The sequence below is a fragment of the Ovis aries genome, chromosome 4, assembly GCF_016772045.2.
Source record: "Ovis aries strain OAR_USU_Benz2616 breed Rambouillet chromosome 4, ARS-UI_Ramb_v3.0, whole genome shotgun sequence".
NCBI classification, from domain to species: Eukaryota; Metazoa; Chordata; class Mammalia; order Artiodactyla; family Bovidae; genus Ovis; species Ovis aries.
The window spans coordinates 81,795,158-81,799,521 of record NC_056057.1 but is presented as its reverse complement, the minus strand read 5'-3'; positions in this window follow the sequence as shown (position 1 = coordinate 81,799,521).

The following is a 4,364-nucleotide window of genomic DNA, read 5'->3' as shown; positions in this document are numbered from 1 at the left end:
TCAATTAATCCTCATAGTAATTCTTTAAGGTTGGTACGACCTTCATCCCCATTTCTCGGGGGAGGAAACTGAGAATTAGATCCCTGAAGCAAATTTCCAAAAGTCATGGAGCATTTTTGCATTGGAGCTGTCATTTGTACTCAGGAACCCACTCTCTTAAACATTATGCTAGAGTCAAGCTGTCTGTCAATTTATTCCACAGGGGAAAAAGAAAAAAAAAAATGAAAAATGTAAAGACTGGGCATGTTTGAATTTCTAGGAAGTCTTTTTTAACACATTAAAGGGAAAGAGATCATGTGTCTGTACCAAGTTGAAGACATAACGAAGCACCCAATGCCACCTGTGACTTAGAAGTCTGCATACAGAAAGTGTTTTATTTGGCTTCTTTCCTCCCAGCAGCCTGGAGCTCTATTTGAGAAGGAAGGAAAGCTTCACCACCATAAATCAGAGGTTCCTCTGCAAACTCCACATAGCGTGTCTCAGGCCTGTGGAAGGTGGAGTTTGTTTCCTGGGATAGTCAAAGTCCTTTGGGTTGGGTTATCGAATCATTGGGAGGGATGAATTTGTGAGCATGCGTCCCTCCCAGGGCTGCCACTCTTGACAAATGCTCACTCAGCACTCAGGTCCCCACAGTAAATAGACACTGTCTGTGCCACTCCTGGAGGGGCCTGTGCAGCCTGGAGCTGTTCCAATATTCCACATCATCAGCCTTCTAACTTCCCCGGGGTCAGCCATTCCTTTTTGGACAGTACCCTTTCCCAGAATTCATACATACAAAACCTTTCTCTTCTTCAATATATTACATGTTCTTCCCCCCTCCCTGCCCCACCCACTCCTTTTAATTAGACCCTGGATGGAGTTATAAAACATTTAAAATCAAGGGTTACTTGTGATTTTTTTTTCAAGGAATATCTTTCTTTTATGTTATCAATCACTTTAGCCAGCTTGAAACCTCTTCTGGCCAGAGGATGGTCTCAGATGAACAAAGTTTCTCTTGTGTTATGGCTTGTCATCAAAACTTGAAAGAACCTTTAGATAAAATGGAATAAACAATTAAACAAAACTTCCGGACAATATCTTTTGTGTCATATCCATGTGTGCATATGTTGACTGGAAATCAGGTGCAGTCTCAAGGTTCATTATTGGGTGTTATCTCTCCAAACATTACCCAAAAGGCTCTAACACTTTGATAAGCATTTTTAGACAAAGCCTGTGTGGAAGCAATTTTGACATGTTCTGTGGATTTTCGATAACATACTGCAGGCACGAAGGTGTACTCCATGGTGGGGGGGGGGCGGGGTGTGAGTAAAGTTTTCCTCAATATATAACCTTTTTCTTTTTACAAAAATTTCAAGCATAACTCTCATCTAAAAATGGCAAACTTTAAAAACTAAGATCATAGAAATTTTTCTAGGGAATTGCCTTCACTGTAAGAGAATTTTAGTTGTTGTTGTTTTTTTTTTTTTTTTTTTTGCAACTTAACCTTTCTATACCAAGTGCTGACAATTAACACAGAGGCTAGACTTTGAGATTTTGGGGTCTGGAAATAAAAGCCTGGCTGAGTTATTAGATAGTCGAGGATTCACTTTTTATGATACTGACTTTTGTTTGATTTAACATTTCTACAATATGCTCATCATGTTAAATTGTTTCTACACATGTGTATGCCATATATTCTGAAAATGCATGGTGACAAACCAGATGTGATGAAAACGCTGAAGATCTAAACAAAGCTCTGGTGTCCTTTGTTCCTCCAGATAAATGGCTATTCCACCCTTCTCTGTTTGTTTAGTTTTATTCCTCTTTTTCTGTGTGCCCCTGTACTCCTTCACCTTCCCAGTGATGGAGAGTATCCTATTTCTCTCTCTCTCTCTCTCTCTTTTTTTTTTTCCTGGTAAAGCCTGCATTGTCTTCCTTTATCTTTTCTTCTTTGCTTGGATTGGACAGAGTGAGGGTTAGAATAGAATTTTAATTTCTAACTACTTTCTTTGTCTCTGATTTTCCCTTTTTCATTGAAACCTCTTCTTGCTTTCTGGATGTCATTTTGTTTCAAATCTCTGAGACTGTTCACCAAAAGTTTTTCCTTCATTTGAAATAATTGTCTTCTGTTTCCTAATTTAGGTGCCTACTTCCTGTCACACTACCTCTGAAGCCACAATACAGTTGATAACCACTTGTACTAAGGGTAAATTTCACCAATGGCTCAGTTGGTGTCAGCCTGATCCTTCTGTTGAAAAGTTCCCCATCAACCTTCCCTCTTACGTTTTCAGCATCCATTTCCAATTATTGCCAAATCCATTGTTTCATTGGTGACTGTAAAATGGTGATTTTTTTCCCCTAATTAAATCCATTGTTATTAGGTAAGAATTTTTAAAAAGTTATGATCAAGTTTTTATTTTGAATTATAGCTTCTATATTTATTTTATATTTCCAAGTGTAAGTAAAATTTCATTTGAAAAAAATTTTTTTCTACTAAAAGCAATTTAGAAATCATTGAGCCAGGATCTCTAGGGCACCTTCTAGCTCCAAAGGCTTATGATTCACCAACCTGTGCTGAACCAATGTATCACGACAAGACAAAGAAGCCCAGCTGATAGAGGTTGTGTTGTGATGGCACAAAGGTAGCTGGCTAGATTCTCCTTCTGCTCTGGAGGAGACTGGATTTTGATGAGGCCATGGACAGTCCCTTTGGGCAACAGCCATGTGTTGACTCAAAGGAGAATGACCTTCAAGCCTTCAGTTCTTAGAAGTCATGCAGAATGATTTTTATGTCAAGTTGTACAAGTATGTAAGATATAAAATGGATTAAAAAGCATAACAAATATAACTTATACCTTTTTCTTCCCCTCATCATTCACTATGGGATCTTTAGTTTCTTCTAAAGTGTCCTGCGTCACTGACTCGATGGACATGAGTGAACTCCAGGAAGTTGAGTGAACTCCGGAAGTTGGTGATGGACAGGGAGGCCTGGCATGCTCCGATTCATGAGGTGGCAAAGAGTCGGACACGACTGAGCGACTGAACTGAACTGAACTGAACTGAACTGAACTGAACTGAAAGTGTCCTGCAACTACTCCCATGGTTTATGGGATAACAGGCTCTCCAGTGTTCTTAGAAACATGGCAGCATCCATCACTAACCTCTTCTCATGACCTATCGCCCAACGCCTTGGCTGCTCTGAAACCATAACGTGCAAGAATCACTCCTGAAGAACACAGTTCTGCTATATTCTCGGAACTCCCTGATGGGCTGCTCTGATCTCCTTCAAAGTGGGAAGAACACCCTTCCTCCACACTGATGCTCCATTTCATTACCTGAATAGAAAGGCTATTCTCTTGTGCACACAATGATTTACGGAGAGTTGAGTGAACAGCCCTCTCCAGCTGAAGCCACTGCCTCCTATCTGGTGACTCAGGCACCTGTTTATGGTGCTTAGGAGACTGGGTCATCTGAATGACAGCTGACTTTATTGCCTGTCAAATGCTCCTTCTCTTGCTTTAGCTTGGACATGCAGGTGGCCCTGTGTCCTAACATGAAAGAGGATATTGTTGGACCCTTTTTCAACATGAGAGTTGCCATGACTCCAGTCATGCCAAGTAAAGCAACAGACTGGAAGATAACCTCAGACGTCTTTTCCAGACATCCTTTTCCATGTGGAAGTTGACACTGGCTTCTCCCACATAGGGTGGTCCTGGAGAGAACTGAGATGAAACCTTGTTAAAAAGATTGTGTTTATTCTGAAGTCCTTGCTCTCACTTCAGGGAAAACTGACTGCAGGAGGAACAGCAGGAAAAACTGAATTGGGAGGCCTTGGGAAGTGTCATAATCTAAGACAACATTTAAGAGCTAACATAGAAAAAAGTACATGCAAAGCCAACGAAGAAAGTGAGTCATTGGCTTGCCAAGTAAACCAACGTTGGCTCTTAATTATTGTCTAAATCCCCGAGAAAAGTTATTTTTCTCACACCTTTGCTTGATTCCAAGTTTTCTTTTAGACAACATCTTGGAGCTATGAAACATCCCTGTAGAGATTAAAGCAACTGACTAGACCTGCCCACCAATAGGAAGTTCTCCTGTTACTCTCCAGGCATCAGGGGATGATCCATCAGGTTGAAATTGTGGGGAAGTAGAACTCATTAATTTACGAAGATTATGAAATTGCAAACACTAAACTTTAAGTTCTTAAAGTCTGGTTAATAGAAACAATTTTACATAAAATTCTATTTACTCTTAATCCAAAGTAGTCAAAAAGACCCACTTATTCTGTGGAGTAGGGGACCCTGTATCTTTCATCAGTGGATGGGATTTCTTTATGGTTGTGTTATAGAGAGGATCGTCTTAACTCCTAAGCCACTTCCTCCAGT